The 13677-nt window shown below is 41.2% G+C and overlaps 7 non-coding genes across 7 annotated transcripts; all 7 read left to right on the top strand.

Moving 5' to 3' along the window:
- The first annotated feature begins 1583 nt into the window (after positions 1-1583).
- TRNAR-ACG (transfer RNA arginine (anticodon ACG)) lies at positions 1584-1656 on the top strand. Its single transcript has one exon. It is a non-coding gene; the product is annotated as a tRNA-Arg (tRNA).
- A 1160-nt stretch (positions 1657-2816) lies between these two features.
- Positions 2817-2889, top strand: TRNAR-ACG (transfer RNA arginine (anticodon ACG)). The gene has a single exon. It is a non-coding gene; the product is annotated as a tRNA-Arg (tRNA).
- A 1389-nt stretch (positions 2890-4278) lies between these two features.
- On the top strand, positions 4279-4351 carry TRNAR-ACG (transfer RNA arginine (anticodon ACG)). Its single transcript has one exon. It is a non-coding gene; the product is annotated as a tRNA-Arg (tRNA).
- A 2858-nt stretch (positions 4352-7209) lies between these two features.
- TRNAR-ACG (transfer RNA arginine (anticodon ACG)) lies at positions 7210-7282 on the top strand. Its single transcript has one exon. It is a non-coding gene; the product is annotated as a tRNA-Arg (tRNA).
- Positions 7283-10140: 2858 nt separating this feature from the next.
- Positions 10141-10213, top strand: TRNAR-ACG (transfer RNA arginine (anticodon ACG)). The gene has a single exon. It is a non-coding gene; the product is annotated as a tRNA-Arg (tRNA).
- A 1396-nt stretch (positions 10214-11609) lies between these two features.
- Positions 11610-11682, top strand: TRNAR-ACG (transfer RNA arginine (anticodon ACG)). Its single transcript has one exon. It is a non-coding gene; the product is annotated as a tRNA-Arg (tRNA).
- A 1659-nt stretch (positions 11683-13341) lies between these two features.
- TRNAR-ACG (transfer RNA arginine (anticodon ACG)) lies at positions 13342-13414 on the top strand. Its single transcript has one exon. It is a non-coding gene; the product is annotated as a tRNA-Arg (tRNA).
- Positions 13415-13677: the final 263 nt, after the last annotated feature.

The raw sequence follows: 13677 nt of genomic DNA, 5'->3' as shown, positions 1-13677 counted from the left end.
TTTACGACAGAGCAACTCACCTGCGATAAACATGTGTCATATGAATCCCCAAATCTGTTTCATTTTCTCACACGTGTCATTGGTGAACACCGGAGGGACCAATGAGCATGTGAACATCTACAGATCAAACGAATCGGCTGGAGTTTCTGCGGTTCCAAAATTTGCATTTCTCAAAACTGTCGTCGATGAAAGCTCTTGTGACCGACGAGCGTTACGGTCAAACAGTCAACGCATACTATACTTCAAAATTCTGCATATCCAGAATTCAATTGACTTAACTTTTAAGTCATATGTACTTCGATTGTTTCAATACGTGTCACGAGTGATAGGCAAACGCTTAGACTTTGAACAGGGCGTGTGGCGCAACGGATAACGCGTCTGACTACGGGTCAGAAGATTGCAGGTTCGAGTCCTGGCACGCTCGGTATTATGGCTCATGCATTAGTTTTCAAGTTATATATGTATGTTTTCATCACAACATCAACTTTACGACAGAGCAACTCACCTGCGATAAACATATGTCATATGAATCCCAAAATCTGTTTCATTTTCTTACATGTGTCAATGATGAACACCGGTGGACCGATGAGCGTGTGAACATCTGCAGGTAAAATGAATTGGCTGGAGTTTCTGCCGTTCCAAAATTTTCATGTCTCAATTCTGTCATCGATGAAGGCAATTGTGACCGACGACCGTTACGGCCAAACAGTCAACGCAAACTATACTTCAAAATTCTGAGTATGCAGAATTCAATTGCCTTAACTTTTAAGTCATATGTATTTCGATTGTTTCAATACGTGTCACGAGTGATAGGCAAACGCATCGACTTTGAACAGGGCGTGTGGCGCAACGGATAACGCGTCTGACTACGGTAAAATGAATTGGCTGGAGTTTCTGCCGTTCCAAAATTTTCATGTCTCAATTCTGTCATCGATGAACGCAATTGTGACCGACGACCGTTACGACCAAACAGTCAACGTAAACTATACTTCAAAATTCTGAGTATCCAGAATTCAATTGACTTAACTTTTAAGTCATATGTATTTCGATTGTTTCAATACGTGTCACGAGTGATAGGCAAACGCATCGACTTTAAACACGGCGTTTTGCGCAAACGATAACGCGTCTGAATACGGATCGTAAGATTCCAGGTTCGAATCCTGGCACGCTCGGTATTATGGCTCATGCATTAGTTTTCAAGTTATAAATGTCTGTTTTCATCACAACATCAACTTTACGACAGAGCAACTCACCTGCGATAAACATGTGTCATATGAATCCCCAAATCTGTTTAATTTTCTCACACGTGTCATTGGTGAACACCGGGGGGACCTATGAGAATGTGAACATCTACAGATCAAACGAATCGGCTGGAGTTTCTGCGGTTCCAAAATTTGCATTTCTCAAAACTGTCGTCGATGAACGCTCTTGTGACCGACGAGCGTTACGGTCAAACAGTCAACGCATACTATAATTCAAAATTCTGAATATCCAGAATTCAAATGACTTAACTTTTAATTCCTATGTATTTTGATTGTTTCAATACGTGTCACGAGTGTTAGGCAACGCATATAAGGTGAACAGGGCGTGTGGCGCAACGGATACCGCGTCTGACTACGGATCAGAAGATTCCAGGTTCGAATCCTGGCACGCTCGGTATTATGGCTCATGCATTAGTTTTCAAGTTATAAATGTTTGTTTTCATCACAACATCAACTTTACGACAGAGCAACTCACCTGCGATAAACATGTGTCATATGAATTCCAAAATCTGTTTCATATTCTCACACCTGCCATTGGTGAGCACCGGTGGGACCTCTGAGCATGTGAACATCTGCAGGTAAAATAAATTGGCTGGAGTTTCTGCCGTTCCAAAATTGTCATGTCTCAATTCTGTCATCGATGAACGCAATTGTGACCGACGACCGTTACGGCCAAAGAGTCAACGCAAACTATACTTCAAAATTCTGAGTATCCAGAATTCAATTGACTTAACTTTTAAGCCTTATGTATTTCGATTGTTTCAATACGTGTCACGAGTGATAGGCAAACGCATCGACTTTGAACAGGGCGTGTGGCGCAACGGATAACGCGTCTGACTACGGTAAAATGTATTGGCTGGAGTTTCTGCCGTTCCAAAATTTTCATGTCTCAATTCTGTCATCGATGAACGCAATTGTGACCGACGACCGTTACGACCAAACAGTCAACGTAAACTATACTTCAAAATTCTGAGTATCCAGAATTCAATTGACTTAACTTTTAAGTCATATGTATTTCGATTGTTTCCATACGTGTCACGAGTGATAGACAAACGCATCGACTTTGAACAGGGCGTGTGGCGCAACGGATAACGCGTCTGACTACGGATCATAAGATTCCAGGTTCGAATACTGGCACGTTCGGTATTATGGCTCATGCATTAATTTTCAAGTTATAAATGTCTGTTTTCATCACTACATCAACTTTACGACAGAGCAACTCACCTGCGATAAACATGTGTCATATGAATCCCCAAATCTGTTTCATTTTCTCACACGTGTCATTGGTGAACACTGAGGCACCTATGAGCATGTGAACATCTACAGATCAAACGAATCGGCTGGAGTTTCTGCGGTTCCAAAATTTGCATTTCTCAAAATTGTCGTCGATGAACGCTCTTGTGACCGACGAGCGTTACGGTCAAACAGTCAACGCATACTATACTTCAAAATTTTGCATATCCAGAATTCAATTGACTTAACTTTTAAGTCATATGTATTTCGATTGTTTCAATACGTGTCACGAGTGATAGGCAAACGCTTTGACTTTGAACAGGGCGTGTGGCGCAACGGATAACGCGTCTGTCTACGGATCAGAAGATTCCAGGTTCGAATCCTGGCACGCTCGGTATTATGCATTAGTTTTCAAGTTATAAATGTTTGTTTTCATCACAACATCAACTTTGCGACATAGCAACTCACCTGCGATAAACATGTGTCATATGAATTCCAAAATCTGTTTCATATTCTCAAACCTGCCATTGGTGAGCAACGGTGGGACCTCTGAGCATGTGAACATCTACAGATCAAACGAATCGGCTGGAGTTTCTGCGGTTCCAAAATTTGCATGTCTCAATACTGTCATCGATGAACGCTATTGTGACCGACTTGCGTTACGGCCAATCAGTCAACGCATACTATACTTCAAAATTCTGCATATCCAGAATTCAATTGACTTAACGTTTAATTCCTATGTATTTTGATTGTTTGAATACGTGTCACGAGTGTTAGGCAAACGCATCAAAGGCGAACAGAGCGTGTGGCGCAACGGATACCTCGTCTGACTACGGATCAGAAGATTCCAGCTTCAAATCTCAAATCCTGGCACGCTCGATATTGTGGCACATGTATTAGTTTTCAAGTTATATATGTATGTTTTCATCACAACATCAACTTTACGACAGAGCAACTCACCTGCGATAAACATGTGTCATATGAATCCCCAAATCTGTTTCATTTTCTCACACGTGTCATTGGTGAACACCGGAGGGACCTATGAGCATGTGATCATCTACAGATCAAACGAATCGGCTGGAGTTTCTGCGGTTCGAAAATTTGCATTTCTCAAAACTGTCATCGATGAACGCTCTTGTGACCGACGAGCGTTACGGTCAAACAATCAACGCATACTATAATTCAAAATTCTGAATATCCAGAATTAAAATGACTTAACTTTTAATTCCTATGTATTTTGATTGTTTGAATACGTGTCACGAGTGTTAGGCAAACGCATCAAAGGCGAACAGAGCGTGTGGCGCAACGGATACCGCGTCTGACTACTGATCAGAAGATTCCAGCTTCAAATCTCAAATCCTGGCACGCTCGATATTGTGGCACATGTATTAGTTTTCAAGTTATATATGTATGTTTTCATCACAACATCAACTTTACGACAGAGCAACTCACCTGCGATAAACATATGTCATATGAATCCCAAAATCTGTTTCATTTTCTCACATGTGTCAATGATGAACACCGGTGGGACCGATGAGCATGTGAACATCTGCAGGTAAAATGAATTGGCTGGAGTTTCCGCCGTTCCAAAATTGTCATGTCTCAATTCTGTCATCGATGAACGCAATTGTGACCGACGACCGTTACGGCCAAACAGTCAACGCAAACTATACTTCAAAATTCTGAGTATCCAGAATTCAATTGTCTTAACTTTTAAGTCATATGTATTTCGATTGTTTCAATACGTGTCACGAGTGATAGGCAAACGCATCGACTTTGAACAGGGCGTGTGGCGCAACGGATAACGCATCTGACTACGGATCAGAAGATTCCAGGTTCGAATCCTGGCACGCTCGGTATTATGGATCATGCATTAGTTTTCAAGTTATAAATGTTTGTTTTCATCACAACATCAACTTTACGACAGAGCAACTCACCTGCGATAAACATGTGTCATATGAATCCCCAAATCTGTTTCATTTTCTCACACGTGTCATTGGTGAACACCGGAGGGACCTATGAGCATGTGAACATCTACAGATCAAAGGAATCGGCTGGAGTTTCTGCGGTTCCAAAATTTGCATTTCTCAAAACTGTCATCGATGAACGCTCTTGTGACCGACGAGCGTAACGGTCAAACAGTCAACGCATACTATAATTCAAAATTCTGAATATCCAGAATTCAAATGACTTAACTTTTAATTCCTATGTATTTTGATTGTTTCATTACGTGTTACGAGTAATAGACAAACGCATCAAACACGAATAGGGCGTGTGGCTCAACGGATAACGCGTCTGTCTACGGATCAGAAGATTCCAGGTTCGAATCCTGGCACGCTCGGTATTATGGCACATGTATTAGTTTTCAATTTATATATGTTTGTTTTCATCACAACATCAACTTTGCGACATAGCAACTCACCTGCGATAAACATGTGTCATATGAATTCCAAAATCTGTTTCATATTCTCAAACCTGCCATTGGTGAGCAACGGTGGGACCTCTGAGCATGTGAACATCTACAGATCAAACGAATCGGCTGGAGTTTCTGCGGTTCCAAAATTTGCATGTCTCAATACTGTCATCGATGAACGCTATTGTGACCGACTTGCGTTACGGCCAATCAGTCAACGCATACTATACTTCAAAATTCTGCATATCCGGAATTCAATTGACTTAACGTTTAATTCCTATGTATTTTGATTGTTTGAATACGTGTCACGAGTGTTAGGCAAACGCATCAAAGGCGAACAGAGCGTGTGGCGCAACGGATACCTCGTCTGACTACGGATCAGAAGATTCCAGCTTCAAATCTCAAATCCTGGCACGCTCGATATTGTGGCACATGTATTAGTTTTCAAGTTATATATGTATGTTTTCATCACAACATCAACTTTACGACAGAGCAACTCACCTGCGATAAACATGTGTCATATGAATCCCCAAATCTGTTTCATTTTCTCACACGTGTCATTGGTGAACACCGGAGGGACCTATGAGCATGTGAACATCTACAGATCAAACGAATCGGCTGGAGTTTCTGCGGTTCGAAAATTTGCATTTCTCAAAACTGTCATCGATGAACGCTCTTGTGACCGACGAGCGTTACGGTCAAACAATCAACGCATACTATAATTCTAAATTCTGTATATCCAGAATTCAAATGACTTAACTTTTAATTCCTATGTATTTTGATTGTTTGAATACGTGTCACGAGTGTTAGGCAAACGCATCAAAGGCGAACAGAGCGTGTGGCGCAACGGATACCGCGTCTGACTACTGATCAGAAGATTCCAGCTTCAAATCTCAAATCCTGGCACGCTTGATATTGTGGCACATGTATTAGTTTTCAAGTTATATATGTATGTTTTCATCACAACATCAACTTTACGACAGAGCAACTCACCTGCGATAAACATATGTCATATGAATCCCAAAATCTGTTTCATTTTCTCACATGTGTCAATGATGAACACCGGTGGGACCGATGAGCATGTGAACATCTGCAGGTAAAATGAATTGGCTGGAGTTTCTGCCGTTCCAAAATTTTCATGTCTCAATTCTGTCATCGATGAACGCAATTGTGACCGACGACCGTTACGGCCAAACAGTCAACGCAAACTATACTTCAAAATTCTAAGTATCCAGAATTCAATTGACTTAACTTTTAAGTCATATGTATTTCGATTGTTTCAATACGTGTCACGAGTGATAGGCAAACGCATCGAATTTGAACAGGGCGTGTGGCGCAACGGATAACGCATCTGACTACGGATCAGAAGATTCCAGGTTCGAATAGTGGCACGCTCGGTATTATGGATCATGCATTAGTTTTCAAGTTATAAATGTTTGTTTTCATCACAACATCAACTTTACGACAGAGCAACTCACCTGCGATAAACATGTGTCATATGAATCCCCAAATCTGTTTCATTTTCTCACACGTGTCATTGGTGAACACCGGAGGGACCTATGAGCATGTGATCATCTACAGATCAAACGAATCGGCTGGAGTTTCTGCGGTTCGAAAATTTGCATTTCTCAAAACTGTCATCGATGAACGCTCTTGTGACCGACGAGCGTTACGGTCAAACAATCAACGCATACTATAATTCAAAATTCTGAATATCCAGAATTCAAATGACTTAACTTTTAATTCCTATGTATTTTGATTGTTTGAATACGTGTCACGAGTGTTAGGCAAACGCATCAAAGGCGAACAGAGCGTGTGGCGCAACGGATACCGCGTCTGACTACTGATCAGAAGATTCCAGCTTCAAATCTCAAATCCTGGCACGCTCGATATTGTGGCACATGTATTAGTTTTCAAGTTATATATGTATGTTTTCATCACAACATCAACTTTACGACAGAGCAACTCACCTGCGATAAACATATGTCATATGAATCCCAAAATCTGTTTCATTTTCTCACATGTGTCAATGATGAACACCGGTGGGACCGATGAGCATGTGAACATCTGCAGGTAAAATGAATTGGCTGGAGTTTCTGCCGTTCCAAAATTGTCATGTCTCAATTCTGTCATCGATGAACGCAATTGTGACCGACGACCGTTACGGCCAAACAGTCAACGCAAACTATACTTCAAAATTCTGAGTATCCAGAATTCAATTGACTTAACTTTTAAGTCATATGTATTTCGATTGTTTCAATACGTGTCACGAGTGATAGGCAAACGCATCGACTTTGAACAGGGCGTGTGGCGCAACGGATAACGCATCTGACTACGGATCAGAAGATTCCAGGTTCGAATCCTGGCACGCTCGGTATTATGGATCATGCATTAGTTTTCAAGTTATAAATGTTTGTTTTCATCACAACATCAACTTTGCGACAGAGCAACTCACCTGCGATAAACATGTGTCATATGAATTCCAAAATCTGTTTCATATTCTCAAACCTGCCATTGGTGAGCAACGGTGGGACCTCTGAGCCTGTGAACATCTACAGATCAAACGAATCGGCTGGAGTTTCTGCGGTTCCAAAATTTGCATGTCTCAATACTGTCATCGATGAACGCTATTGTGACCGACTTGCGTTACGGCCAATCAGTCAACGCATACTATACTTCAAAATTCTGCATATCCGGAATTCAATTGACTTAACGTTTAATTCCTATGTATTTTGATTGTTTGAATACGTGTCACGAGTGTTAGGCAAACGCATCAAAGGCGAACAGAGCGTGTGGCGCAACGGATACCGCGTCTGACTACGGATCAGAAGATTCCAGCTTCAAATCTCAAATCCTGGCACGCTCGATATTGTGGCACATGTATTAGTTTTCAAGTTATATATGTATGTTTTCATCACAACATCAACTTTACGACAGAGCAACTCACCTGCGATAAACATGTGTCATATGAATCCCCAAATCTGTTTCATTTTCTCACACGTGTCATTGGTGAACACCGGAGGGACCTATGAGCATGTGAACATCTACAGATCAAACGAATCGGCTGGAGTTTCTGCGGTTCGAAAATTTGCATTTCTCAAAACTGTCATCGATGAACGCTCTTGTGACCGACGAGCGTTACGGTCAAACAATCAACGCATACTATAATTCAAAATTCTGTATATCCAGAATTCAAATGACTTAACTTTTAATTCCTATGTATTTTGATTGTTTGAATACGTGTCACGAGTGTTAGGCAAACGCATCAAAGGCGAACAGAGCGTGTGGCGCAACGGATACCGCGTCTGACTACTGATCAGAAGATTCCAGCTTCAAATCTCAAATCCTGGCACGCTTGATATTGTGGCACATGTATTAGTTTTCAAGTTATATATGTATGTTTTCATCACAACATCAACTTTACGACAGAGCAACTCACCTGCGATAAACATATGTCATATGAATCCCAAAATCTGTTTCATTTTCTCACATGTGTCAATGATGAACACCGGTGGGACCGATGAGCATGTGAACATCTGCAGGTAAAATGAATTGGCTGGAGTTTCTGCCGTTCCAAAATTTTCATGTCTCAATTCTGTCATCGATGAACGCAATTGTGACCGACGACCGTTACGGCCAAACAGTCAACGCAAACTATACTTCAAAATTCTAAGTATCCAGAATTCAATTGACTTAACTTTTAAGTCATATGTATTTCGATTGTTTCAATACGTGTCACGAGTGATAGGCAAACGCTTTGACTTTGAACAGGGCGTGTGGCGCAACGGATAACGCGTCTGTCTACGGATCAGAAGATTCCAGGTTCGAATGCTGGCACGCTCGGTATTATGCATTAGTTTTCAAGTTATAAATGTTTGTTTTCATCACAACATCAACTTTGCGACATAGCAACTCACCTGCGATAAACATGTGTCATATGAATTCCAAAATCTGTTTCATATTCTCAAACCTGCCATTGGTGAGCAACGGTGGGACCTCTGAGCATGTGAACATCTACAGATCAAACGAATCGGCTGGAGTTTCTGCGGTTCCAAAATTTGCATGTCTCAATACTGTCATCGATGAACGCTATTGTGACCGACTTGCGTTACGGCCAATCAGTCAACGCATACTATACTTCAAAATTCTTCATATCCAGAATTCAATTGACTTAACGTTTAATTCCTATGTATTTTGATTGTTTGAATACGTGTCACGAGTGTTAGGCAAACGCATCAAAGGCGAACAGAGCGTGTGGCGCAACGGATACCTCGTCTGACTACGGATCAGAAGATTCCAGCTTCAAATCTCAAATCCTGGCACGCTCGATATTGCGGCACATGTATTAGTTTTCAAGTTATATATGTATGTTTTCATCACAACATCAACTTTACGACAGAGCAACTCACCTGCGATAAACATGTGTCATATGAATCCCCAAATCTGTTTCATTTTCTCACACGTGTCATTGGTGAACACCGGAGGGACCTATGAGCATGTGATCATCTACAGATCAAACGAATCGGCTGGAGTTTCTGCGGTTCGAAAATTTGCATTTCTCAAAACTGTCATCGATGAACGCTCTTGTGACCGACGAGCGTTACGGTCAAACAATCAACGCATACTATAATTCAAAATTCTGAATATCCAGAATTCAAATGACTTAACTTTTAATTCCTATGTATTTTGATTGTTTGAATACGTGTCACGAGTGTTAGGCAAACGCATCAAAGGCGAACAGAGCGTGTGGCGCAACGGATACCGCGTCTGACTACTGATCAGAAGATTCCAGCTTCAAATCTCAAATCCTGGCACGCTCGATATTGTGGCACATGTATTACTTTTCAAGTTATATATGTTTGTTTTCATCACAACATCAACTTTACGACAGAGCAACTCACCTGCGATAAACATATGTCATATGAATCCCAAAATCTGTTTCATTTTCTCACATGTGTCAATGATGAACACCGGTGGGACCGATGAGCATGTGAACATCTGCAGGTAAAATGAATTGGCTGGAGTTTCTGCCGTTCCAAAATTGTCATGTCTCAATTCTGTCATCGATGAACGCAATTGTGACCGACGACCGTTACGGCCAAACAGTCAACGCAAACTATACTTCAAAATTCTGAGTATCCAGAATTCAATTGACTTAACTTTTAAGTCATATGTATTTCGATTGTTTCAATACGTGTCACGAGTGATAGGCAAACGCATCGACTTTGAACAGGGCGTGTGGCGCAACGGATAACGCGTCTGCCTACGGATCAGAAGATTCCAGGTTCGAATCCTGGCACGCTCGGTATTATGGATCATGCATTAGTTTTCAAGTTATAAATGTTTGTTTTCATCACAACATCAACTTTACGACAGAGCAACTCACCTGCGATAAACATGTGTCATATGAATCCCCAAATCTGTTTCATTTTCTCACACGTGTCATTGGTGAACACCGGAGGGACCTATGAGCATGTGAACATCTACAGATCAAAGGAATCGGCTGGAGTTTCTGCGGTTCCAAAATTTGCATTTCTCAAAACTGTCATCGATGAACGCTCTTGTGACCGACGAGCGTTACGGCCAATCAGTCAACGCATACTATACTTCAAAATTCTGCATATCCGGAATTCAATTGACTTAACGTTTAATTCCTATGTATTTTGATTGTTTGAATACGTGTCACGAGTGTTAGGCAAACGCATCAAAGGCGAACAGAGCGTGTGGCGCAACGGATACCGCGTCTGACTACGGATCAGAAGATTCCAGCTTCAAATCTCAAATCCTGGCACGCTCGATATTGTGGCACATGTATTAGTTTTCAAGTTATATATGTATGTTTTCATCACAACATCAACTTTACGACAGAGCAACTCACCTGCGATAAACATGTGTCATATGAATCCCCAAATCTGTTTCATTTTCTCACACGTGTCATTGGTGAACACCGGAGGGACCTATGAGCATGTGAACATCTACAGATCAAACGAATCGGCTGGAGTTTCTGCGGTTCGAAAATTTGCATTTCTCAAAACTGTCATCGATGAACGCTCTTGTGACCGACGAGCGTTACGGTCAAACAATCAACGCATACTATAATTCAAAATTCTGTATATCCAGAATTCAAATGACTTAACTTTTAATTCCTATGTATTTTGATTGTTTGAATACGTGTCACGAGTGTTAGGCAAACGCATCAAAGGCGAACAGAGCGTGTGGCGCAACGGATACCGCGTCTGACTACTGATCAGAAGATTCCAGCTTCAAATCTCAAATCCTGGCACGCTTGATATTGTGGCACATGTATTAGTTTTCAAGTTATATATGTATGTTTTCATCACAACATCAACTTTACGACAGAGCAACTCACCTGCGATAAACATATGTCATATGAATCCCAAAATCTGTTTCATTTTCTCACATGTGTCAATGATGAACACCGGTGGGACCGATGAGCATGTGAACATCTGCAGGTAAAATGAATTGGCTGGAGTTTCTGCCGTTCCAAAATTTTCATGTCTCAATTCTGTCATCGATGAACGCAATTGTGACCGACGACCGTTACGGCCAAACAGTCAACGCAAACTATACTTCAAAATTCTAAGTATCCAGAATTCAATTGACTTAACTTTTAAGTCATATGTATTTCGATTGTTTCAATACGTGTCACGAGTGATAGGCAAACGCATCGACTTTGAACAGGGCGTGTGGCGCAACGGATAACGCGTCTGACTACGGATCAGAAGATTGCAGGTTCGAATCCTGGCACGCTCGGTGTTATGGCTCATGCATTAGTTTTCAAGTTATATACGTATGTTTTCATCACAACATCAACTTTACTACAGAGCAACTCACCTGCGATAAACATATGTCATATGAATCCCAAAATCTGTTTCATTTTCTTACATGTGTCAATGATGAACACCGGTGGACCGATGAGCATGTGAACATCTGCAGGTAAAATGAATTGGCTGGAGTTTCTGCCTGTCCAAAATTTTCATGTCTCAATTCTGTCATCGATGAAGGCAATTGTGACCGACGACCGTTACGGCCAAACAGTCAACGCAAACTATACTTCAAAATTCTGAGTATCCAGAATTCAATTGCCTTAACTTTTAAGTCATATGTATTTCGATTGTTTCAATACGTGTCACGAGTTATAGGCAAACGCATCGACTTTGAACAGGGCGTGTGGCGCAACGGATAACGCGTCTGACTACGGTAAAATGAATTGGCTGGAGTTTCTGCCGTTCCAAAATTTTCATGTCTCAATTCTGTCATCTATGAACGCAATTGTGACCGACGACCGTTACGACCAAACAGTCAACGTAAACTATACTTCAAAATTCTGAGTATCCAGAATTCAATTGACTTAACGTTTAATTCCTATGTATTTTGATTGTTTGAATACGTGTCACGAGTGTTAGGCAAACGCATCAAAGGCGAACAGAGCGTGTGGCGCAACGGATACCGCGTCTGACTACGGATCAGAAGATTCCAGCTTCAAATCTCAAATCCTGGCACGCTCGATATTGTGGCACATGTATTAGTTTTCAAGTTATATATGTATGTTTTCATCACAACATCAACTTTACGACAGAGCAACTCACCTGCGATAAACATGTGTCATATGAATCCCCAAATCTGTTTCATTTTCTCACACGTGTCATTGGTGAACACCGGAGGGACCTATGAGCATGTGATCATCTACAGATCAAACGAATCGGCTGGAGTTTCTGCGGTTCGAAAATTTGCATTTCTCAAAACTGTCATCGATGAACGCTCTTGTGACCGACGAGCGTTACGGTCAAACAATCAACGCATACTATAATTCAAAATTCTGTATATCCAGAATTCAAATGGCTTAACTTTTAATTCCTATGTATTTTGATTGTTTGAATACGTGTCACGAGTGTTAGGCAAACGCATCAAAGGCGAACAGAGCGTGTGGCGCAACGGATACCGCGTCTGACTACTGATCAGAAGATTCCAGCTTCAAATCTCAAATCCTGGCACGCTCGATATTGTGGCACATGTATTAGTTTTCAAGTTATATATGTATGTTTTCATCACAACATCAACTTTACGACAGAGCAACTCACCTGCGATAAACATATGTCATATGAATCCCAAAATCTGTTTCATTTTCTCACATGTGTCAATGATGAACACCGGTGGGACCGATGAGCATGTGAACATCTGCAGGTAAAATGAATTGGCTGGAGTTTCTGCCGTTCCAAAATTTTCATGTCTCAATTCTGTCATCGATGAACGCAATTGTGACCGACGACCGTTACGGCCAAACAGTCAACGCAAACTATACTTCAAAATTCTAAGTATCCAGAATTCAATTGACTTAACTTTTAAGTCATATGTATTTCGATTGTTTCAATACGTGTCACGAGTGATAGGCAAACGCATCGACTTTGAACAGGGCGTGTGGCGCAACGGATAACGCGTCTGACTACGGATCAGAAGATTGCAGGTTCGAATCCTGGCACGCTCGGTGTTATGGCTCATGCATTAGTTTTCAAGTTATATACGTATGTTTTCATCACAACATCAACTTTACTACAGAGCAACTCACCTGCGATAAACATATGTCATATGAATCCCAAAATCTGTTTCATTTTCTTACATGTGTCAATGATGAACACCGGTGGACCGATGAGCATGTGAACATCTGCAGGTAAAATGAATTGGCTGGAGATTCTGCCGTTCCAAAATTTTCATGTCTCAATTCTGTCATCGATGAAGGCAATTGTGACC

This window comes from Saccoglossus kowalevskii, chromosome 6, assembly GCF_978046115.1.
Source record: "Saccoglossus kowalevskii chromosome 6, keSacKowa6.1, whole genome shotgun sequence".
NCBI lineage: Eukaryota > Metazoa > Hemichordata > Enteropneusta > Harrimaniidae > Saccoglossus > Saccoglossus kowalevskii.
This window is presented reverse-complemented; position numbering and strand designations above follow the sequence as displayed.